The sequence below is a fragment of the Bubalus bubalis genome, chromosome 21, assembly GCF_019923935.1.
Source record: "Bubalus bubalis isolate 160015118507 breed Murrah chromosome 21, NDDB_SH_1, whole genome shotgun sequence".
NCBI lineage: Eukaryota > Metazoa > Chordata > Mammalia > Artiodactyla > Bovidae > Bubalus > Bubalus bubalis.
Window position 1 is genome coordinate 23,718,707 of NC_059177.1, and position 25,646 is coordinate 23,744,352.

General features: G+C 39.0%; 1 protein-coding gene across 3 annotated transcripts in view; it reads right to left on the reverse strand.

The window, feature by feature from the left end:
- The window catches only part of CNTN4 (contactin 4), a 1,023,537-nt gene that overhangs the window by 532,457 nt on the left and 465,434 nt on the right, over positions 1-25,646 (reverse strand). The window contains exon 4 of one of the 3 annotated variants that reach the window (XM_025272517.3): positions 2,266-2,360. The exons of the other annotated variants lie outside the window; for them this stretch is intronic. The gene's annotated coding sequence lies outside the window, so the exon portion shown is untranslated. The remainder of the gene's footprint in view (positions 1-2,265; positions 2,361-25,646) is intronic. 3 annotated transcript variants of the gene reach the window in all.

Consider the following 25,646-nt stretch of genomic DNA (forward strand, 5'->3'; position numbering starts at 1 on the left):
AAGATTTAATTCCATGACTTCTGTTAAAGTATATTTCTACTCACAGTTTAAGTTCTTATTTTATTGCCTCACAGCACTCACTTACTACACCTTGGCTGCAAGTTTCAGGAAAATATTTTCAAGTGTAGAAAAAATATGATGAAATATGTCCCCCTGCTGCCTATGTTTCTATATCTGTAAATATACATAAGCTCTCATCTGACTCTTGCTAGCATCATTGCAGGCTCAGACTGTATCTCAAGTTATCTTATGGAAGCTCTACTAGAGGAAAACCAAAGCTACTTGGGAACCACTAATCTTGATGGATGAGAAAGAATAACCTGCGTACAGTTAAGGGATACATGTATATATACAACTGATTCACTTTTGTGCAGCAGACACTAACACAACATTGTAAAGTAATTGTACTCCAATTAAAAAGTAAATTTAATTTTACTTTTTAAAAGTAAAATTGCATACTTTTAAAAAGTAAAATTGCCTGCATAAATACAGTGAAATACTGTTCCAAATAGTCTTCCTCACTCCAAGCTGAATGCATGAAGGCAGATTTTTCATCAACAGAAATAATTTTTTTTTAATGATCTTTAAACTGTATTTCTAGCTCATAATAAGCCTTCAAGTGGGGCAGTCACAATGGTAGTGGAAATGCTTCAGACTCTAGTGACAGACTTGTGCTACTTCAAAGCTCTGGCACCAATTCCTCCAAGAGATGCTACTTTCTCCTGAATTCACACAACTGAGGAATGAGTCTGGTAGCCGCGATAAGCATACTCAGAGAAACTAGGAAAATGTTCAGAGAAGAAATGTATTGCTTCTGCTTTGTTGATATTAACCGGAGCTCCAAGGAAGCTCCTCTTTGATCTAATTCCCCAAAAGCTTAACCCATGGCTTTGTCCCACTGCCTTTTAACCCCTGATCCTCTATCACAACCACAAAAGTCCACATACCCTTCAGTTTTTACATTATAAGTTACATGTCTCAGCACGTTAACTAGTCAGAATAAACTACAGAAACAGTATATAAAATCATGTATATTACACATACACATGCCTTCCCTGGTGGCTCAGTCCATTAAAGAATCTGACTGCAGTGCAGGAGACCCAGGTTTGATCCCTGGGTTGGGAAGATGCCCTGGAGGAGGAAATGGCAACCCACTCCAGTATTCTTGCCTGGGAAAGCCCATGGACAGAAGTGCCTGGAGGGCTAGAGTCCATGGGGTCACAAAGAGTTAGACATGACTTAGCGACTCAACCACCACCAATCATCACATCAGATCAGATCAGATCAGATCAGTCGCTCAGTCATGTCTGACTCTTTGCGACCCCATGAATCGCAGCATGCCAGGCCTCCCTGTCCATCACCAACTCCCGGAGTTCACTGAAACTCACGTCCATCAAGTCAGTGATGCCATCCAGCCATCTCATCCTCTGTTGTCCCCTTCTCCTCTTGACCTCAATCCCTCCTAGCATCAGAGTCTTTTCCAATGAGTCAACTCTTCGCATGAGGTGGCCAAAGTACTGGAGTTTCAGCTTTAGCATCATTCCTCCCAAAGAAATCCCAGGGCTGATCTCCTTCAGAACATACATATAAATGTGTATATATGTTTTTGTGAATATATATGATTGTGATATATACATTTATGTCTACACACAAACATATACACACATATGTGTGTGTATATTCACACACACAGAGAGACACACACAGACACACACACACATGATATTCCAGGGTCCAGCTGCTGACAGAGAGTAATTTGTACTATATAAGAAAAGAATTAAAAAAAACCCTTCACATCTTTGTAAATGCTTCACTGTGCTAAGTAGACATATTTCATACACTGTTATTCAGCAAATACAACATTATGCTACATTCTAATTAAGAATAAATTCCAGAAATAACTCATGCGTTTGTAAATGAACAGTGCAGGTGAACAGGGACACAAAGGGTCTGTAATTACACCTGTGTATATTTGTATGCCCACCAGTTCTGTTGTCTAAAACAGACCTAAAGGAAAGCTCTTCCAGGTTAATTGCTGTTGCTGAGGAAACGGCCCAGGTTTGCCTTCACAGTCCATGATTTCCTTCAGGTGCAGCAGTCAGGCTGGCCTCAGGGTGTCAACTTTTGTCTAAAGGCAAATATGTAGTAAAGTCTCCTTTGAATTTTCTAAAAATATTTATTTTTTCACTCTTTTGAATTTTTAAATATCTCCAAATAGAGAGAGTTTAATGTTAAAGCAGATGGCTGTAGGGAAAAAAATATTACCTGACTCCTGGTTTCTCAACAGAACACAGGAAGCTGGGTAGCATGTTGCTTGTCTGAGGAACGATCTGAGTAATGGGTCATCAGTGGCAGATGTCCTGGGAAAATTATAGAGTAACTGAAGAAAAGTCCCATTACTAAGCAGCGTAGCACCCTCTGATCCATCCTCCTCATTTCAGCTACAGCTACATGACTAGCGTACTAACATGATCAAACCTCTCTCTCCAACTTTCCACTTATCTTCACTAACTTTAGAGAATCAGGAAAGACCTGCTTAATTTAAACCCCCACACATCTCTGAGGCAGACATCTAGAACTGATGTCAGTTTAATAGGTCTGGCAATCTTGCTTCCTTATCTCTGTTCTTGCTGCTTCTCCACTTCTCTGTAGCTAGCTTGAAAATTATACATAGATGGGCTTCCTTTGAAAGTCTTTTCTGACCTTTTAATTATGATTTAGTACTTCTCATATGCAAAATAGCTGTCTGAGGAGGCCTTACAAATAGCTAAGAAAAGAAGAGAAGCTAAAGGCAAAGGAGAAAAGGAAAGCTATACCCATTTGAATGCAGAGTTCCAAAGAATAGCTAGGAGAGATAAGAAAGCCTTCCTCAGGGATCAATGCAAAGAAATAGAGGAAAACAACAGAATGGGAAAGACTAGAGATTACATCAAGAAAATTAGAGATACCAACAGAACATTTCATGCACAGATGGGCTCAATAAAGGACAGAAATGGTATGAACCTAACAGAAGCAGAAGATACTAGGAAGAGGTGGCAAGAATACACAGAAGAACTATACAAAAAAGATCTTCACGACTAAGATGATCACGATGGTGTGATCACTCACCTAGAGCCAGACATCCTGGAATGCAAAGTCAAGTGGACATTAGGAAGCATCACAACGAACAAAGCTAGTGGAGGAGATGGAATTGCAGTGGAGCTATTTCAAATCCTTATAGATGATGCTGTGAAAGTGTTGCACGCAATATGCCAGCAAATTTGGAAAGCTCAGCAGTAGCCACAAGACTTGAAAAGGTCAGTTTTAAAGCCAATCCCAAAGAAAGGCAAGGCCAAAAAAATGTTCAAACTATCACACAAGTGCACTCATCTCACTAGCTAGCAAGGTAATGCTCACAATTCTCCAAGCCATACTTCAACAGTACATGAACCATGAACTTTCAGATGTTCAAGCTGGATTTAGAAATCTCTGGCCGAGGAACCAGAGATCAAATTGCCAACATCTCATGGAGCATAGAAAAAGCAAGAGAGTTCCAGAAAACATCTACTTCTGCTTACTGACTACACCAAAGCCTTTGCCTGTGTGGATCACAACAAACTGTGGAAAATTCTTCATGAGATGGGAATACCAGACCACTTGACCTGCCTCCTGAGAAATCTGTATGCAGGTCAAGAAGCAACAGTTAGAATCGGACATGGAACAACAGACTGATCCCAAATCGGGAAAGGAATAAGTCAAGGCTTTGTATTGTCACCCTGCTTATTTAACTTATATGCAGAGTACATCAGGAGAAATGCCGGGCTGGATGAAGCACAGGCTGGAATCAAGACTGCCAGGAGAAATATCAACAACCTCAGAAATGCAGATGACACCACCCTTATGCCAGAAAGCAAAGAAGAACTAAAGAGCCTCTTGATGAAAATGAAAGTAGGCAGCAAAAAAGCTGGCTTAAAACTCAACATTCAGAAAACTAAGATCATAGCATCTGGTCCTATCACTTCATAGCAAATAGATGGGGAAACAATGGAAACAGTGACAGTCTTTATTTTGGGGGGGGCTCCAAAATCACTGCAGATGGTGACTGAAACCGTGAAATTAAAAGACGCTTGCTTCTTGGAAGAAAAGCTATCACCAACCTAGACAGTGTATTAAAAAGCAGAGACTACTTTGCCAACAAAGGTCCATCTAGTCAAAGCTATGATTTTTCCTGTAGTCATGTACGGATGTGAGAGTTGGACTATGAAGGACGCTGAGCACCAAAAAATTGATGCTTTTGAACTGTGGTGTTGGAGAAGACTCTTGAGAGTCCCTTGACTGCAACAGCGAACCAGTCAATCCTAAGGAAATCAGCCCTGAATATTCATTGGAGGGACTGATGCTGAAGCTGAAACTCCAATACTTTGGCCACCTGATGCGAAGAGCTGACTCATTTGAAAAGACCCTGATGCTGGGAAAGATTGAAAGCAGGAGGAGAAGGGGACAACAGAGGATCTGATGGTTGGATGGCATCACCAACTTGATGGACATGAGTTTGAGTAAGCTCTGGGAGTTGGTGATGAACAGTGAAGCCTGGCCTGCTGCAGTCCATGGGGTTGCAAAGAGTTGGACATGACTGAGTGACTGAACTGAACTGAACTGACTTCTCATCTGTGTTTTAACAACATTCAGAATTTCTCTTACTAGAGCTGTTATCATATAGTATTATGACTTTCATCATTATACTTCTTTGGTATTATAAATACCTAGAAGGGAGAGAGAAAGTTTGTCTCATTCATCCATTTATTGAGAAAGTGAGCACAAAGGAACTATATGTTGAGTCCACTTAAACTGTAATGCATTTGACTATTTAGGAAAAGGCAGAATAAGTTTAATAGCTCAAATTGCCAGCAGGAAGTAATATGCCTAAAAATAGAATAATCAGAAAAGTACTTAGAACTAGTTAAGAAGGTTGGGACTTTAGCCTGGATACTTCTGTGGAGGAGTTTATGAGTTAACTGGGAATCTAAAAAAAGTTTGAATAAAGATATATGTATGATAACCTGTATAATTAGTTAAATTATAGACTTGTAAACTTGCTTCTAAATAATGGATTCTAAAATATGTTTAAGAGTTAATACGATAAAAATAATTCCAAGTCTCCGTTTAAGAGAAGTGAGTTAATCAAAGTGGAAGGCTCATTTTATTGAAAGACGTCTCATAATCTTCAATAAGATGACAGAATTTATATAAAAGAAGGAAGTGGCATTTCAAGTGGCACTGCCCAGAGTTACTTGACCAGAAGTTTCTTTTCATCTATGACCATCTCATGGGACAAAAGTTTCTCAGAACTCACTTTGGGATATGCCTGTCATCTATAGTAATGACTGGTAATCTAAGGCTGCTACCAGTCCAATTCTTGTTTCTATAAACAAATTCTTATATGAACAAAGCCAGACTTGCCCATAAATGCATTGTATGTGGCTGTTTTTGTGATATAATGGCAGGGCTGTATAGTTGTGACAGCAGTCATTTGACCCGGAAATTAAAAAAATAAAAGTACTTGATACCTAGTTATTTATAGAAAATGCTGGCTAATTCCCAGCTTAGAGTAATATTTTGTTCTTTCTTAAGCTTCACTATAAAAGTATCCTCTGGGTATAACTAGCGTTCACTACAATCAGCTGGACCCACGGCTGGTGTGTCACACAGAACCGTTGCAAAAACGCAGGATGAAATGATCCACAAAACTGGAGAGCATCACGTTTTCCCTAAACACTGAACTGACCAGCAGTATTTTCTAAATTGAAAGGTGAACTCAGCAAAATATCTTTGGTTTTCTGCTTTAAATTTTAAATAGAAACTAGTCAATACATATACTACCATATTAAAGTTTACAAATATAGACACATTTGTCATAAAGAAGTTTGAAACAAATACACTAAAATATCTTGAAGCAAAGTGAAGTCACTCAGTCATGTCTGACTCTGCGACCCCATGGACTGTAGCTTATCAGGCTCCTCTGCCCATGGGATTTCCCAGGCAAGGCTGCTGGAGTGGATTGCTATTTCCTTCTCCAGGGGATCTTCCCGACCCAGGAATCAAACCCGGGTCTCCCGCATTGCAGGCAGATGCTTTACCGTCTGAGCCACCAGGGAAGCACTGACAAACTGGAAATTTTACCAATGAAACTAAACTTTTATTTGATAATTTGAAGAAATCACACTCACATCCTAAAATACATTATAATGATTTATTTTGGTCACATAAGACTAGAGTTGAACAAGATTTGTGATCTAGAGCTTATCTAAATGAAATATAAATTCATGTACAGTACATGGAATATTCAGATGATTTGATTTTTTAATTCCAATTTAGCAGTTAAAGAAAATGCATAGCTTTAATTCCTAATAGTAATGAGGATTCTTTTTTCTTCCATTGTTAACCCATATGATTGAAGTCAAATATTGAGCTGGTTCAGAACACATTCAACATTATTTTATAAATTGTTAGAATCAACCTGCTTGGTCATTAGTTTAAAAGAAAGACATTTGCAGAAATACAAGTTTTCTCTATTTCTATAATTGAGCAGAATTAGTCTGAAATTGTAATTTTCATTTGTTTTTCTCCTTAGCTCTCATCCTCCATCTCCACCAAAACATCTGACAGATACTACATTCGGTTTTGGCTCTGCTCTCTTTCTCCCTGAGTGTTGAAAACCATCACATTTGGAAACTGATTCCCCTGGAGAAACTGTTAAATGCCTTTAGGCTTATTTTAGAAGCCAAAGTCGGCATTTTTTTTTCCCCCTGTGGCAAGAACACATACAAGTTTTGATAGTTATTTCAAGGCAGACCTTTGACTAGATTTTCAAAATAAAGAACTTTGACTTCCATATTTCTATTCTTCTTGGGAAAGAGGCCCAAGCTGATCATACATTACAAATAAATTCAACTAAATGTGCTGTGAAAAAGAAGAAAAGCAAACCCACACAACATACGTACAGAGATACAATATTATAAACAGCACATGTCCCAGCATGAGTGTTAGCTGGGATATACAACGCAATTCACTATTCTCATGGGAGTTTTCAGTTTACAATTATTTCTCATATTGTGAGCATTCCATCAGGGTGAGTACAATTCTTCCATTTATAGATCCAAAATCTTTATAAAATATGGTTCCTGAACTTAAGTCAACTGTTTCATCTGGCATTCAACCATTAACTTGGTCATCTACCCCAAACCTAGAGTAAAAACACTCTGTATAGAATCACTGTGAGTGACACACTACTTTCCAATCAGGTGCCATAATCGTCCAGGCTGAAGCACCCATTCCTGGGAGGTCAAATGATTCACAAGAACACTGGGTAAGAGAGGTGCAGGGATAAGGGAATGCTTGTCTGCAGACTCCCACTCCCTGCTGCTCTGGTGCACCGCAGCGCTTTCCCTTCTTTAGAAGACCACGTCCAGTCACAATCAAGCTGGCTTTTTCCACCATATGCCTTACCCTCCCTGGCATGCAACTGTGCTTCAGTCAAATTGGGTTTTCCATGCATGAGTTTGCTGCATATTATACAGGCTGTATACTTTGACTGTTTTCTCCATTCCTCCACATTGTCAAGTAAAATTCCTTCAACTATCACCTTCCAAACAGGTTAAGTCATCCAAATTCCCAGAGGTCAAAGTTATCATTTTTGTTTTGAATACTGAAGCACCTTTTCTTTATCTTTACTGTGCTACTTATTAAACCCAAACTGGTATTATAATTGCATGTTAATTCCTTTATTAGGATGTAAAGTCCATTGAGGTTATAGAGTCCAGAATTTGGTAAGATTTTACAGGCTCAGAACCCTGTGTTACATACCAGAGGTACTGAACTTAGGCCCAATAATTTACCAGAACAGATAAACCTGTCTCATCACTAGCAAATAAATAAAACAAAACAAAAGTAACAAAACCTGACATCTTTATTTTCTAGAATTTATTCTTAAACTATTTTAAAAAGTCAGAACAACTGGAATTGTTCTATCAACACTCTGGAATTCTCTCTGAGAGTCAGCATTCCCAAAATACTATTCTAAGTGGTTTCCACAAAAACACTTCAAAGTGCTTGCTTTCTGTTTTATTTTTGTAACAGTTCCATGAGTTTTAATCCACTGGGTTTAGATATATGAATTCACTTAAATGGGGCTTGGTCCACTGAGTGGACAGCAAAGACAGTTTTGTTTCCTCAGTCAGAAAGGAAGGGTATCTTGTATTAAGTACTGAATCAAGCAGCAAAAAATTCTGATGATCCATTTTATCCCATTTTCATTTCCTCTTTGATGCTTTACTGTTTCTCTAAATAAAACAAAGACAATATTTAGGATGCAAACATGGTCTTCTATTAATAATTAAAGAACATAAATTTAAAGTGCCAGGGATTCCAGCTAAACTTGGTTACTCACAATACTTGTACAAAACCCTCTAAGAGAAACCGAGAGCTAAAGGTTTACAGAAGCGTTGATGATCAACATGTATATCTGTACATCTCTACTAGGAAAGAAGTTTATTTCCTTTCCTGCATTATTTGAAACCCTCACGTTCCTCACAAACTCATGTTCATGTTCTATGGAATGCATCCTGATGTTACTTAATGAAGAGTACGGCTAGTTCTTTTCCATTTTAAATGTTACTGTGATTATCTCAAAGTAATATTGGTGATGTAGATACTTTTTTCCCACTTTTGTTCTAACATAAGTTACATATTGGTTTATATATTTTTGGCCATTACAAGTTTTCCTTTTCCATTACCATGTTGGTGTGATAATAAAGGAGAAGACTTCATGGTGTGTTTGTGTGTGTATGAGGCTTCACACTCAAGCACATACACACACAGAGTCAAACACTTTCCTTCTCTTGGCATCCATAGACATTTTGTATTCTCCAGTTGAAATCCTTCTCTAATAAAAATACAATATCAGAGGTCAAAAACCACATTACTTGATTAACAGCTCTCCATTGATGCCTTTCTCTGCTTTGTACGGAATCAACACAAAACCTGATAACATGCTCTATTATCCACTGGAATAAAAATGAAGCTCCCAATTTTGCTTGCTCTACACCTAGCACTCTCATTTTACACTCACTTTTTTGTGTGTCTCTGCTGCTGTTGCCACTGCTGCTAAGTCACTTCAGTCGTGTCCGACTCTGTGCGACCCCATAGATGGCAGCCCACTAGGCTCCTCTGTCCCTGGGATTCTCCAGGTGTCCTTAATCTGCATGTCCCTGTTGAAAATTAATTTCTACCAGGTGGATATGTGGACCTTTGAGCAGTGTCATGAGAAACTTGTTTTCTAATAAGTTATCTTTACCTGAGAAGAATGAAATCCCACTTTGTTTCACTGCCCTCCAGATGTAAAACATCTCTAAGGAAAGTCCACAGCCCTGGCTTCCACACCCACTCTGGTGACTTCGCTACTCACCTGGGCAGACAACACTTAATTCTGTTTCTTTAATTCGGTCTCCCTGGAATTCTAACTGCTTAGAGGATTATCCTCCTTGGAATATCTTATTTCAATTCACTAAAAATCACCTCGTAAACAACTTGTGTTTTCTTTCCCATGAACCAGATCTTTCAAGAAACATCAATTTCAGTTAAAGCTATACATTCTCTGTGATCTCTCCCAAAGTTTATCTTCCACATTTCTTATACCTCTATTACCTACATCTAATCAGTGACTAAATCCTTTGATATGCATGACTTAAATTTATCATATGTTGTAATGAAGATTAATCAATATTATATGGAAGCTGTTAAGTATTCAATAAAAAACTGACTTGTTATCATTAAAATTATCCTGCTTTCACATTCATCCACTTTATAATACTTTTTGTGCTTTGGACTAAATGTTTAAGTCCTAACAATACTTTATAATTCTACTCAGATTCATTTTCTTCTATTTGCTTTGGGGGCCAAGGATGGTACATGGCCACATTCCTTTCTTCTAGTCTCCTAAGAGTATTTACTGTTTTCATGATTCATTCAGTCAAGTGTTGCTTCATGACATCATCTCTACTTAACTGAATAGCTCTTCATCTCTTGTATTGGCACTTTGCTCACACTCATTTATTTTCTTTCCCCAATTATATTGTGATTTCATGAAGGATGGTCTATATGCTCATATTTTGTGTATCCCACTCAAATGTCTGGCAACGTGTATTTTTTAAGATGTTTAAAATCTTTTGTTGATTCTTTGATGACCGGTAATATCCTGTTCAACTGTTTTTGGAGGGATCGACCTTGTATAAAAATATGCTTGGGTGGTCACAGTTCACTTACGACTGCATGAGAATAATCTTTTTTCCAACTTCTCCAATGAAGAGTAAGGCATTGAAAAATATAATATGTTCCCACCATTTACCAAATATACTTAAGTCCACTCTATGTGTGTGTGCTCAGTTATGTCCAACTCTTTTCGACCCTATAGAATGTAGTCCACCAGGCTCCTTTGTCCATGGGATTTTCCAGGCAAGAAGCTAGAGTGGGTTGCCATTTCCTACTCCATGATGTCTTTCCAACCCAGAGTTCGAAAATGCATCTCTTGTGTCTCCTGTATTGGCAGGCAAATCCTGTACCACTGCGTCACCTGGGAAACCCATGTCCACTCTATAAATACTTCTAAAAAAGGGGACCATGGAGCACTCACGAACCCAGGTATGCGGAGTCTCAGAATTATATTTAATTTGATTCATTAATATTAGGATTATAATATTATGCTTATGATTAATGAATCTGATTTGTTAAAAAAAGTATAACCGCTATATGGAGAAAATATTCTGCATTTATAATTCAATACATTAGCTATAAGAGTTCTATTATGTGTCCTCAGAGGAAAAACAGGACACATACATCAGAAATATGCAAGGTTGGATGCTTAGCAGAGAGAGGCTTGTCCCTTTCCCACCTCCATATCGAGCTGGCTTTTCATCAAAATAGAAAAACACAAGTCCACAGTGTAGATACCAATAAGATGTTTCTTTCTTAATGTCATAGGTAAAGCAACATGTATTAATTAAAAAAAGAAACACTGCATAAAGGTTCCTCTCTATAGAAAAATGATGTTTTAATTAATGGACAGAGCACCATTCTGTTTCTTAAAGCAACCTAAACCATGAGTGAACACAACAAAGGACTTCTCATAGTCCGCCCTGTTAGCTTTCTACATGCCTAAATTCACAGAGACAGATGCAGTTTAACCAATGGAACTGTATTATGTGGCCTTCCTAGTATCCCTTCCATAGCCAAATCGATAAAAACTCTTAAGTCAATCAGTGCCGAGTGGCCCCTAATATCTCCACATAGTAAAGTGTCAAGCTAAGCCCTTCTTTATTGTTATCCCTGCTCAGAACCCAAATGCCAGGTGACCTAGGATTCCTACTAAATGGAATCCAATACTAAGAAGAAAACACTTGATTGTACACAGATTGCCTCCCTTATTATTTTCTTATTAAATAGTTCTCTACTGGGTTTTATTTTAAAAGGTTGCTTCTGAATATGTGTACTTTGAAAACAGTGCTTGCTGTCTTCACACCATGCCTTTTTCCCCAACAATAGGTTAGGTACTTAGCTCTTTACAGTTTCAACAGGATCAAACTTCTACCTCTTTCAGGTCAAAATACATCCTCTCTTATTTTTCAAACTAATGGTAGTCAGTGAACCATATATTTTCTGTAACTGGCAAAAAATAGGTTTCCCAGAGCAATTGAGACTAAAATGAATTGTACGGATTTACCGTGGCATGTCCGACAGTATGTTCACATGCACAGTCTGGCTGTGACCTTTCATAAGATCAACCTGTGTTAATAACAACGATCTCCATTCCAGCTCTCTTAATGCACACTCGCTGGATTGATAACAGAATGGGTGGGAATGTTTCTTTCTGAGGCCATCATTGGTAGAACATGAGTGTGGTCAGCTGTTTTCTGATTGTCCAGTTTCACAGAGAACACTGAATCCTTCTTGCATTCTGACCATCCAGCTCAGAAAACATGCCACTCATTCCCCAGGACATCTAACAAAACTACTTTTTGACTTCTCCCATTTGCCTCAAGAAGCAATTTTGCCACTTCATTTATGAGAGAAGAAAAACTTCCATGAAGCATCTCTATGATGGCAGAGACCTCATGCTGGGAGTTGATCTTGCCACCCTGAAACTAATCTGGAAATATTTGTACCTTAATCTCCTGCAGAAATAAACCTTCTGGAGCTCTCAATCTGACGTACACTGAAATTTGTACTATATCAGCTGTCACTGTGCACACTGCTAGGAATAAAAAGAAAATGCAGAAGCTTAAGTCCTGTGCTTGGAAGATTATTTCTTATTTACGTTCTCCCTTTGCAGAAGATTTTCTGTTGCTCATTCATTACAGAGATTTTGTCTCCCTTCCTGAACTAGTCTCCCTTTGCTACCTCTCTTCATTTAGCATTAAATCATATCACACAACCAAATCTTTTAACCTGGGTCTGCAAAGGCCTGTTTTGCTTATCTGACTGTTAGAGATTCTAAATGTAATTGCAGGCTTCTTACTCATCCAGGAGATAAGGCTGGTGGTCAAGAGGCCAGTTTGCTGCTGCTATTTCTCCCCAGTCTACTTCTAGCATCCTTGCTGATCTTATCAAAAAGAACTACTCCTTACATCATTTAACCTGCTGGTATGTGCAGGCTAAAAATAACAAATGATGTTGCTCAAGTGGTAGTAGATGGCAGGGAGCATGGTGCAACTGACCCCAAAGTAGGTTACTCCCTACAAGGAATATGTCCTGCCCTGGTCACCATATACACTGATAGTTGGTTTTAATGGCATACCTATGGTCCCCACATTTCTGTTTTTTTAAAGAAAAAACTTGGAAACACCTGTGCAGTGCCCTTTTGTGTCACAACTCAATTCTACAGAGATAAATATTAGAGTTGCCAAGGTCAGTGACCCTGCCTAATGGCATCATGGTCAGCCAATCAAGAGCATGTCTCTGCTCACTGCAGGCTAATTAAGAGTTGAAGGAAGCCAGCAACACAGTGGCACTCGCATGGCCTCCCTCAGCACAGATTTTTGCCCTTGGCATTCTGAGAACAACCTGACATGTACTCTGGTAGATGCTAGTGTGCTTGCTTCAGCAAGTTTAAGTGAGTCTACCCTCTGTCACTGACTGCCAATTAATTTTAAACCAAATGGCTGGGAGAGGTAATATCAGGTATCCTGAGAAAATTACATGTGACAAATGTAGGATAAATAGTGTCATGAACACTGACTAGTCTTAAACTTCCAAAGTTTACCTTCTATTGTACTTGTTTCAGGGAGAGGAAAGTGATGCTAAGTGCTTTGGGGATTCTATACCAACCCTGCTTACCTTGTCCAATTACTTCTTATAGAAAGCAAGCATTTTTTTGACTTGTTTGCAAAAAGAGGCTAATGATATTACATTGAGAAGTTTTGTTGCCATAGAAAAGTGATTCATATATAAGTGACAGGGTGGTTTAATAGTATATACCCTAATTTCACTGCAGGAAATTAAGTATACAAATAATTTGCCAAACACCTTGACTCTGGTGCAGACTCCCAGAAAATAGTTGTAGAAAGCTAGAAGGATTGTATATGATAATACAAAGATATGAGATCAAGATAAAAAAAAAACATCTTGCCTCAGTTTCCTCATTTGCATATTAGATGCTTCATAATCTTAATTTATGGTTTGAATACTTCTGTACTCCCAATTTATGAGTACAATCATTAATTGACAGGATAACTATAACCTGTCTTCCCACTTTATCCTTTTATCTATATCCAAGATGCTAATGTACAAAGAGATCTTCACGACCCAGATAATCACTATGGTATGACGACTCACCTAGAGCCAGACATCCTGGAATGTGAAGTCAAGTGGGCCTTAGGAAGCATCATTACGAATAAAGCTAGTGGAGGTGATGGAATTTAGGCTGAGCTATTTCAAATCGTAAAAGATGATGCTGTGAAAGTGCTGCACTCAATATGCCAGCAAATTGGAAAACTCAGCAGTGGCCACAGGACTGGAAAAGGTCAGTTTTCATTCCAATTCCTAAGAAAGGCAATGCCAAAGAATGCTCAAACTACTGCACAATTGCACTCATCTCACATGCTAGTAAAGTAATGCTCAAAATTCTCCAAGCCAGGCTTCAGCAATATGTGAACCATGAACTTCCAGATGATCAAGCTCATTTTAGAAAAGACAGAGAAACCAGAGAGCAAATTGCCAATATTTGCTGGATCATCAAAAAAGCTAGAGAGTTCCAGAAAAACATCTATTTCTGCTTTATTGACTATGCCAAAGCCTTTGACTGGATTGCAGTAAACTGTGGAAAATTCTGAAAGAGATGGGAATACCAGACCATCTTACCTGCTTCCTGAGAAACCTGTATGCAAGTCAGGAAGCAACAGTTAGAACTGGACATGGAACAGCAGACTGGTTCCAAATAGGAAAAGGAGTCTGTCAAGGCTGTATATTGTCACCCTGCTTATTTAACTTATATGCAGAGTACATCATGAGAAACGCTGGACTGGAAGAAACACAAGCTGGAATCAAGATTGCCGGGAGAAATATCAATAACCTCAGATATGCAGATGACAACACCCTTAATGCAGAAAGTGAAGAAGAACTAAAGAGCCTCTTGATGAAAGTGAAAGAGGAGACTGAAAAAGTTGGCTTAAAACTCAACATTCAGAAAACGAAGATCATGGCATCTGGTCCCATCACTTCATAGCAAATAGATAGGGAAACAGTGGAAACAGTGGCTGACTTTATTTTTGGGGGCTCCAAAATCATTGCAGATGGTGAATACAGCCATGAAATTAAAAGACTCTTGCTCTTTGGAAGGAAAGTTATGACCAACCTAGACAGCACATTAAAAAGCAGAGACATTACTTTGCCAACAAAGGTCCGTCTAGTCAAGGCTATGGTTTTTCCAGTAGTCATGTATGGATGTGAGAGTTGGACTGTGAAGAAAGCTGAGCACCGAAGAATTGATGGTTTTGAACTGTGGTCTTGGAGAAGACTCTTGAGAGTCCCTTGGGCTGCAAGGAAATCCAACCAGTCCATCTTAAAGGAGATCAGTCCTGGGTGTTCATTGGAAGGACTGATGTTGAAGCTGAAACTCCAGTACTTTGGCCACCTGATACAAAGAGCTTACTCATTTGAAAAGACCCTCATGCTGGGAAAGATTGAGGGCAGGAGGAGAAGGGGACGATAGAGGATGAGATGGTTGGATGGCACCACCAAGTCAATGGATATGAGTTTGGTTGGACTCCATGAGTTGGTGATGTACAGCGAGGCCTGATGTGCTGCAGTTCATGGGGTCACAAAGAGTTGGACAGGACTGAGTGACTGAACTGAATGGGGAAATAAAGTTAAGGAACAACAGTGGAAGGAAAGCTATGACAAACCTAAGCAGTTGGTTAAAAAGCAGAGACACCTCTGACAGTGTTCCATATAGTCAAGGCTACGGTCTTCTCAGTGGTCAAATATGGTTGTGAGAGTTGGACTGTAAAGAAGGCAGAATGCCAAAGAATTGATGCCTTTGAATTGTGGTGTTGAAGAAGACTGCTGAGAGTCCCCTGGACAGCAAGGGGATCAAACTAGTCAATCTTAAGGGAAGTAAATCATGAATATTCATTGGAAGGACTGATGCTGAAGCTGAAGCTCCAATATTTTGGTCACCTGATTCGAATAGGGGACTCACTGGAAAAGTCCCTGATGCTGGGAAAGATTGACGGCAGAAGGATATAGGACATCAGAGTGTGAGATGACTGGATGGTATCACCGATGCAATAGACATGAACTTGGGCAAAATTTCTGAGATGGCGAGGGACAGGGAGGTCTGGCGTGCTGCACTCCATGGGGTCACAAAGAGTTGCACATGACTGGGTGACTGAACAACAACCACAGAGTCTGTATTACTTATACAAAGCTTGGATTAAGAACAATAAACTACATTGTTAAAAAATTCTATTTTTATTATAATAGGCCTTGACTATTTTTTGACCTGCTATTACTTACTGGACAATAATGTTCATGGAATTGGCTACTGTATTAAATATATTATTATATTTTGTCTGAAAAAATATTCCCATTTAGAATTTCTACAGATGGTGGGCATATCATACTGAAACATTTCCCATGTTTTAACAAGACCAGTGAAACCACTTACAGCAGTAAGTAGGATCCTGTGACATTCAGTACCTGGAGCAGAAGCCCAACAAATACAGTTTTACCCCTCGCTTTCTTTCCTCCTCTCTGCTCTACAACTACACACCTCTACTCTCTCAGTTGACTGCTTTCTATTTTGTTACAAGAGGAATTGAGACTCAGTACCCATGAGACACATGGTCCTAAGCTAACTGGTAACCCAAATGAGTGGTACCAAACAACATGATGCAACTCCAGGTAATCAGCCTTCGATATGGTACATTTTAAAATGTAACTTATTTACAAAGCAGAAATAGAGACGCAGAAGTAGAGAACAGAGCTACGGATATCTTAAGGGGAAAAGAGGAGGATAGGATGAATTGGGAGATTGGGATTGACATACACACACACTACTACTACTATGTATAAAATAGATAACTAATGAGAACCTGCCATATAACATAGGAAACTCTACTCAGTGCTCTGTGGTGACCTAAACGGGAAAGAAATACAAAAAAGAGGGGGTATATGTATACATATAGCTGATTCATTTTGCTGTATAGTAGAAACAAATGCAACATCCTAAAGCAACTAAATGTCAATACTTTTTTAAAATAAAAATACCCGCCTTTACCCTTAGTTTATTACTAGTCATAAAATAAATAAATTTCCAAAAGGAGGCAATAAACCGGATGGCTGATAATTTATGTTGGCTTCTTTGGATGTCTCTTGCAGCTCTCAATTTTTTTAATCATCTCTTAGTTAGCTCAAAACTTATTCACTGATACACACACTGATGATGCAGACTATGGCATATTATCTCTTCCTCTACCACTTTAATTGTAATAGATGATCTGTTTGTTTAATGACATTTCCTCAATAAAGTTATTGGATCTACAAGGAAAAATTTTAGAATAACTCCAAGTTCCCTCCTAGCTTTAAGTTGCAAGTGATGAGTGATTGGTGGCAATTTATAGTATGCAAAAGTAGCATTTCTTGATGCAAACTTCTTCCATTAACTCTTTTCAGCTATCAGAAGGAAAAAAAAATCCACATTATTTTATCTCAAAGATTCTACATCATCTTTGATGTAGATGCTCAACATCAGAAAGAAAAGCTTGGGAATCTGTTTACTTATAACATTAAATTCAACATGTTTTTCTTTACTGTAAAGATAAAAAGAAATCACATTTGTGAAACTAGGGCGTTTTATTGATTTTTGCATTAGGTTTATGTGGTAAAGGACTAAAGCCAAAGTTTGTTTTTTAAGTGTAAATAACATGGACTTCTTATTTTGAATTTCTTTTGGGATTTATACGTAGGGCATTTCCAGATATTTTTGTTCTCAAGATTATTATCTCAGGTGGAGATTAAGGTAAAAATAATGAAGCTGTTGAACTAGGAAAAATGTACTTTTTGTTCAAGACACATATATGAAAAGAAGTTAATGTCAATTGACAAGGATTCAGACAAATAACACAAGGCAAGCTGAGGAGCATTCAAATGACAAAGTACACAATATATTCAGAAAATTAGAATGCTTATGATTGAAATTTAGCATTAGAATTAAATCTTATCCCTATATTACTGTTTTCTATCCTACTGGCTTATGCTAATTTTAAGACTAAATTGCCATATGAAATTAGTCAATTTCACTGCTATTTTGCTTATAAATAGTCCTTAAGGAAATAATTACTGGAAATCAACAAAATGTCATAACCTTTAATCTATTCTTCAAATACATATTTGTCTTTATTCAGAATAGTCAAGGGTACTGCAACATTACTTCCAAAAGAGTAAAGCTATAAAGAAATGTTCAATAATGGAGAATTGTTCATCAATAATACTTAGAATATACAAATTTTATTTTATATATTATTATATGGTAGTTCAAATATTTCATAAAGGTAATATTAAAATAGGATATGCTTTAATAGATTAAATAATCAATTATAGAACACTGTATATATGTATGTCAGAATTAGAAATATATAAAATAAATATGCATGTAGGTAAAAACTAGGTGTGAATACACAAAAAAGAACTGCCATTAGGGGTTATATTTTATTTTTTGTTAAATTATTCAGTCATGTTTTTAAAAGCTAGCTTAGTTGAGAATTTAAGTATAACATAAGCTGGTGTTATGAAAATTAACAAGAGTAACAGCCTCGAATTTAAACCAGGTTATAAAGTCAGCCTGCAAAATTCAAACTTTGACGTAAGCTAGAGACAACTTACTACACTATATTTTTGTGAACTGATTAATATTTTAAAATATTTTATATTTAGCATTGTATTGCAATACAGTATATACATTATATAATATTATATAATACATATAATGATATATGTATTAATATACTATAACTATCAGAAATAACAAAGACACAGAAAAACATCTAAAATGTATTGCCAAGTAGATGCAGAATAGAAACATGCAATGCTGGAGAGAGAGATTAATTTCATTCATTACTGTAATAGTTTGCTAGGACTGCCTTAAAATAGTATCACACTGAGTTGGTTAAAAAAAAAAAGGAAGAAAAAAGAAAAAGTGTGGGCTCATGGTTCTGGATGCCAGAAGTCTGAGATCAAAGGGCCACATGCCTTCTGAAGGCACTAGGGAGGGTCTGCTCAGGCGTCCTCTGGAGCTTCTAGTACTTCCTTGGCTGTGGCAGGATCCCTCCCCATTTCACACGGTATTCTCCCTGTGTGCCTATTTGCATCCAAATTTCCCCTTTGAATACAGGCCCAGTCTACTCCAGTGTGACATCAGCTTAAGTAATTACAGACTCAACAGTCATATTTTCAAACAAAGTCAGGTCCTGATGTATCCAGGGTTAGAATTTCCACATACAAATTTTGACAGGACACAAATCAGCCTGAGCATTTACTACCGGAGTGAGAAGGAAGGAAGCTTCTAGCTCAGCTGGTAAAGAATCTGTCTGTGATATGAGAGAGACCTGGGTTCCATCCCTGGGTTGGGAAGATCCCCTGGAGAAAGTCTACCCACTCCAGTATTCTGGCCTGGAGAATTCCACGGACTGTATAGTTCATAGAGAGTCAGACGGGACTGAGCAACTTTCACTTTGAGAAGGAAGGGGAGAAAGGGACTTCCATCCTGCTGCCATGGGAAGAGTTTTTGAAGATGTGCATGCAGCTTCTTTTTGCTCTGCTTTTTCACATCTGTAGGAAGAGATGTACCTTAGCTAAAGAGTGAACTCAGGGAGAAAACATTAAGCTCATCCTTTTAAACTCCTTCTGTCAATTTGCCTGTCTTCAAGTCCTTTGGGTTTTTCCTTTAGAGGTAAAAATATGATTTGAATAAATGAATGAATGAATGGAAACAAATAGGCAAAAAAATCCCAAGTGGTAAAATAAATGCCAAAACATTAACTATGTTTAATATGGGTGGTAGCAATCCCTGTGATTATATATTTTTATTTTTATTATTTGTACAGTTTTAAATTAGAAAGCAAGATATATACGTACCATAGGTACACATATATGTGTGTACCATACATATATATGTACCATAGGCGGTAATTATAATTAATAGATGCTGCTGCTTCTGCTAACTCGCTTCAGTCGTGTCCGACTCTGTGCGACCCCATGGACTGCAGCCCACCAGGCTTCTCCGTCCATGGGATTCTCCAGGCAAGAACACTGGAGTGGGTTGCCATTTCCTCCTCCAATGCATGAAAGTGAAAAGTGAAAGTGAAGTCGCTCAGTCATGTCCGACTCTTAGCGACCCCATGGACTGCAGCCTACCAGGCTCCTCCGTCCATGAGATTGTCCAGGCAAGAGTACTGGAGTGGGGTGCCAGAATACTTAATGTGTGCCACACAGTACTGTAAGTGATTTATATACAATAGTATTTATGATGGGTGGATATACGGATTAAAAAATAAATAAGTGGATGGATGGATGGTAATTACAATTCATCTTTCTAAGCATTCTCAAGATCTTAGTTCTTGACACCTAGGGACTTTTAGGGGGCGGCTAATGTTAAGGATGCTTACTCCTTGGAAGGAAAGTTATGACCAACCTAGACAGCATATTCAAAAGCAGAGACATTACTTTGCCAACAAAGGTTCGTCTAGTCAAGGCTATGGTTTTTCCAGTAGTCATGTATGGATGTGAGAGTTGGACTGTGAAGAAGGCTGAGAACCAAAGAATTGATGCTTTTGAACTGTGGTGTTGGAGAAGACTCTTGAGAGTCCCTTGGACTGCAAGGAGATCCAACCAGTCCATTCTGAAGGAGATCAGCCCTGGGATTTCTTTGGAAGGAATGATGCTGAAGCTGAAACTCCAGTACTTTGGCCACCTCATGTGAAGAGCTGACTCACTGGAAAAGACCCTGATGCTGGGAGGGATTGGGGGCAGGAGGAGAAGGGGACGACAGAGGATGAGATGGCTGGATGACATCACTGGCTCGATGGATGTGAGTCTGAGTGAACTTCGGGAGTTGGTGATGAACAGGGAGGCCTGGCATGCTGCGATTCATGGGGTCGCAGAGAGTTGGACACGACTGAGCAACTGAATTGAACTGAATGTTAAGGACCCAACGTCCGAGGTCAGGGGCAGAGGCCGATAGGAGCTACCCCACGTCCGAGGTCAGGGGCTGCAGCTGAGAGGAGCAACCCCACGTCCAAGGTCAGAAGGAGTGGCCTCCTCCAAGGTAAGGAGAGGCAGCTGCGCTTTGCTGGAGCAGCCGTGAAGAGACACCCCACGTCCAAGGTAGGAGAAACACAAGTAAGACGGTAGGTGTTGCGAGAGCACATCAGAGGGAAGATACACTGAAACCATAATCACAGAAAAGGAGCTAAATCTGATCACACAGACCACAGCCTTGTCTAGCTCAGTGAAACTAAGGCATGCCATGTGGGGCCACTCAAGATGGGCAGGTCATGGTGGAGAGGTCTGACAGAATGTGGTCCACTGGAGAAGGGAATGGCAAACCACTTTAGTATTCTTGCCTTGAGAACCCCATGAACAGTATGAAAAGGCAAAATGATATGATACTGAAAGAGGAACTCCCCAGGTTGGTAAGTGCCCAATATGCTACTGGAGATCAGTGGAGAAATAACTTCAGAAAGAATGAAGGGATGGAGCCAAAGCAAAAACAATACCCAGTTGTGGATGTGACTGGTGAGAGAAGCAAGGTCCGATGCTGTAAAGAGCAATATTGCATAGGAACTTGGAATGTTAGGTCCATGAATCAAGGCAAATTGGAAGTGGTCAAACAGGAGATGGCAAGAGTGAACATCAACGTTCTAGGAATCAGCAAACTAAAACAGACTGGAATGGGTGAATTTAACTCAGATGACCATTATATCCACTACTGTGGGCAGGAATCAGTACTTGGATGTCATCTCAAAAATGACAGAATGATCTCTGTTCATTTCCAAGGTAAACCATTCAATATCATGGTAATCCAAGCCTATGCCCCAACCAGTAATGCTGAAGAAGCTGAAGTTGAATGGTTCTATGAAGACCTACAAGACCTTTTTAGAACTAACACCCAAAAAAGATGTCCTTTTCATTATAGGGGACTGGAATGCAAAAGTAGGAAGTCAAGAAACACCTGGAGTAACAGGCAAATTTGGCCTTGGAATATGGAATGAAGCAGGGCAAAGACTAATAGAGTTTTGCCAAGAAACACACTGGTCATAGCAAACCCTCTTCCAACAACACAAGAGAAGACTCTACACATGGACATCACACAGGGTCAACACCGAAATCAGTCTGATTATATTCTTCGCAGCCAAAGATGGAGAAGCTCTATACAGTCAGCAAAAACAAGACCAGGAGCTGACTGTGGCTCAGATCATGAACTCCTTATTGCCAAATTCAGACTTAAATTGAAGAAAGTAGAGAAAACCACTAGACCATTCAGGTATGACCTAAATCAAATCCCTTATGACTATACGGTGGAAGTGAGAAATAGATTTAAAGGACTAGATCTGATACACAGAGTGTGTCTGATGAACTACGGACAGAGGTTCGTGACATTGTACGGGAGACGGGGATCAGGACCATCCCCATGGAAAAGAAATGCAAAAAAGCAAAATGGCTGTCTGAGGAGGCCTTACAAATAGCTGTGAAAAGAAGAGAAGCAAAAAGCAAAGGAGAAACGGAAAGATAGAAGCATCTGAATGCAGAGTTCCAAAGAATAGCAAGGAGAGATAAGAAAGCCTTCCTCAGCGATCAACGCAAAGAAATAGAGGAAAACAACAGAATGGAAAAGACTAGAGATCTCTTCAAGAAAATTAGAGATACCAAGGGAACACTTCATGCAAAGATGGGCTCGATAAAGGACAGAAATGCTATGGACCTAATATAAGCAGAAGACATTAAAAAGGTGGCAAGAATACACAGAGGAACTGTACAAAAAAGATCTTTACGATCAAGATAATCACGATGGTGTGATCACTGACCTAGAGCCAGACATCCTGTAATGTGAAGTCAAGTGGGCCTTAGAAAGCATCACTATGAACAAAGCTAGTGGAGGTCATGGAATTCCAGTGGAGCTATTTCAAATCCTGAAAGATGATGCTGTGAAAGTGCTGCACTCAATATGCCAACAAATTTGGAAAACTCAGCAGTGGCCATAGGACTGGAAAAGGTCAGTTTTCATTCCAATTCCTAAGAAAGGCAATGCCAAAGAATGCTCAAACCACCGCACAATTGCACTCACATCACACGCTAGTGAAGTAATGCTCAAAATTCTCCAAGCCAGGCTTTAGCAATACATGAACTGTGAACTTCCAGATGTCCAAGCTCGTTTCAGAAAAGGCAGAGGAATCAGAGATCAAATTGCCAACATCTGCTGGATCATGGAAAAAGCAAGAGAGTTCCAGAAAAACATCTATTTCTGCTTTACTGGCTATGCAAAGACTTTGACTGTGTGGATCACAATAAACTGTGGAAAATTCTGAAAGAGATGGGAATACCAGACCACATGACCTGCCTCTTCAGAAACCTGTATGCAGGTCAGGAAGCAACAGTTATAACTGGACATGGAACAAGAGACTGGTTCCAAATATGAAAAGCAGTATGTCAAGGCTGAATATTGTCACCCTGCTTATTTAAATTATATGCAGAGTACATCATGAGAAATGCTGGACTGGAAGAAGCACAAGCTAGAATCAAGATTGCCAGGAGAAATATCAATTACCTTGGATATGCAGATGACACCACCCTTATGGCAGAAAGTGAAGAGGAACTAAAAAGCCTCTTGATGAAAGTAAAAGAGGAGAGTGAAACAGTTGGCTTAAAGCTTTCAGAAAACAAAGATCATGGCATTGGGTCCCATCACTTCATGGCAAATAGATGGGGAAACAGTGGAAACAGTGTCAGACTTTATTTTTGGGGGCGCCAAAATCACTGCAGATGGTGACTGGAGCCATGAAATTAAAAGACGCTTAATCCTTGGAAGGAAAGTTATGACCAACCTAGATAGCATATTCAAAAGCAGAGACATTACTTTGCCAACAAAGGTCTGTCTAGTCAAGGCTATGGTTTTTCCTGTGGTCATGTATGGATGTGAGAGTTGGACTGTGAAGAAAGCTGAGCACTGAAGAATTGATGCTTTTGAACTGTGGTGTTGGAGAAGACTCTTCAGAGTCCCTTGCACTGCAAGGAGATCCAACCAGTCCATCCTGAAGGAGATCAGTCCTGGGTGTTCATTGGAAGGAGTAATGCTGAAGCTTATACTCTGATACTTTGGCCACCTCATGCAAGGAGTTGACTCATTGGAAAAGACCCAGATGCTGGGAGGGATTGGGGGCAGGAGGAGAAGGGGACGACAGAGGATGAGATGGCTGGATGGCGTCACCGAATCGATGGACATGAGTTTGGATAATATCCGGGAGTTGGTGATGAACAGGGAGGCCTGGCGTGCTGTGATTCATGAGGTCACAAAGAGTCGGACACATCTGAGTGACTGAACTGAACTGAATGTTTAGGATGAATCTAATATTTTGGGTCATGAGAAATCATAGTCCCCTAGAAACGTGTCTCAGTCTGCTTAAAACCAACATCCTTGCTGAATAATTTGGACAGAAAACACTTTTCATCAGATCTAACATTTATATTCAGACAGAAATATGAGGCAAGATGGAGGTGAACAAGCAGATTTAAATAATTACTATTTAAAAAGCAGTAAAAAAATGTGCATGCTGGTCATTAATGGTGAAATTACAGACATAGGTCAATCAATGTCTAATTATAGACAAGTGTAAGGACTCTGAGTTCTATATCCTGATATTACTTTCTAGAATTCTTACCTAGTATCTCAGATCTAGCAACTCTAGTCATTATCTCCTATCCTAATGGACTCACAAAACCTCTCTGACTCAAGCAATTATACATCTTTTTGACAGTATTCTTGTTGTCTGTGTGGCCTCGATATCACTACCAACATAGTACATGGAAATACACAATGAACCATTTCCTAAATTTCCCCTACAGAATGCATGTGTGTAAAACACAAATTCTCCCCTCAAATTGAAAAATCCATGGCATTTTTACATACACGACAGTAGCATGCACTACAGAATCCAGTTGGCTGATGGGATTTCATTTTGTTCTACTTAATGTACACAAAATTCCCACATGGTAAATATTGTTTTTTACTTATTTCTATACAGGAGACAACTGAGCGTGAGATGGGCTTCCCAGGTGGTGCTAGTGGTAAAGAACCCACCTGCCAATGCAGGTAGATGTAAGAGACACGGGTTTGATCCCTGGGTCAGGAAGATCCCTGGAGGAGGACATGGCAACCCACTCCAATATTCTTCCCTGGAGAATGCCTTGGAAAGAGGAGCCTGGTGAGCTAGGGCTCAGAGGGTCACAAAGCATCAGACACGACTAAAGTGACTTAGCATGCATGCATGCACAAAAGGAGACGGATTATGTAAATTTCTCACAGTCACACTGGCCACACACTGGAGCCAAGATCTGAAGTTTGTAGTAGGATTCTAGAATCCTGGCTCTTCAACATGATATTCTATAATATCTACTTACATGATATCAAATGTTTCACTTCTGATATAAAGAAAGAAAAGAACTATTTCCACTGTCCTAGAAAAATCGCTGGCTTTGATATCTTAAAAATGTATTCATTTAAAATTTTTCTATGATCAAACTCAGTGTATTACTTTGATATGGCCTTGCCTTTATGAGGTCAACTGCTTTTATGATACGTATTTGAGAATGCTAATTTAATATTTTCAGCATAGAACATTGATTTTCAGGTCAAGCTCTTTAAAAACAGTGAATTAAATAAAAATTGGCCTCAGCTTATGAAATCAAATATCATGACCAGTCGTCGGGGAAGAACAGTAATGATTTTAGCTCTATGAATCTGAGTCAGCCTAAAAGCAACAGGATTAGGCTTAAAAGCAGGCATGACGGAGTACAGTTGAGTAAACTTTCAACCAGTCATACTTTTGTAGATTTGAAATTTACCC